The sequence below is a fragment of the Sinocyclocheilus rhinocerous genome, unplaced genomic scaffold (assembly GCF_001515625.1).
Source record: "Sinocyclocheilus rhinocerous isolate Xijiao unplaced genomic scaffold, SAMN03320098_v1.1 scaffold824, whole genome shotgun sequence".
Taxonomy (NCBI): Eukaryota; Metazoa; Chordata; class Actinopteri; order Cypriniformes; family Cyprinidae; genus Sinocyclocheilus; species Sinocyclocheilus rhinocerous.
The window spans coordinates 360907-361327 of record NW_015628342.1 but is presented as its reverse complement, the minus strand read 5'-3'; the positions used below and the strand labels follow the sequence as shown (position 1 = coordinate 361327).

Below are 421 nucleotides of genomic sequence, written 5' to 3'. Positions count from 1 at the left end.
ATTTTAGCTTAAAAAAAAAAAAAAAAAAGGTTGTGAATCTCTATGATAGTGTAATAAAACACTGCAGTTTCTCCTCAGTTCCTCCAGACTTTTAAAGCTACAGCATCAAAAACCCAAAGGCTTTTCACCTGTTCATCACATACACACACACACACTCACACACTCAGGACACAATTACACACACACTCACTCACTCACACTCACACAGGACACGATTACACACACACACACTCACACTCACACACTCAGGACACGATTACACACACACACACTCCGATTACACACACACACACACACACAGGACACGATTATACACACACACACACACACACACACAGGACACGATTATATACACACACTCACACACAGGACACGATTATATATACACACACACACACACACACACACACACACACACAGT

At 41.6% G+C, this 421-nt stretch overlaps 1 protein-coding gene across 1 annotated transcript in view; it reads right to left on the bottom strand.

Moving 5' to 3' along the window:
- Positions 1–421, bottom strand: part of txnl1 (thioredoxin-like 1) — a 10071-nt gene that overhangs the window by 3987 nt on the left and 5663 nt on the right. The window lies entirely within an intron of this gene.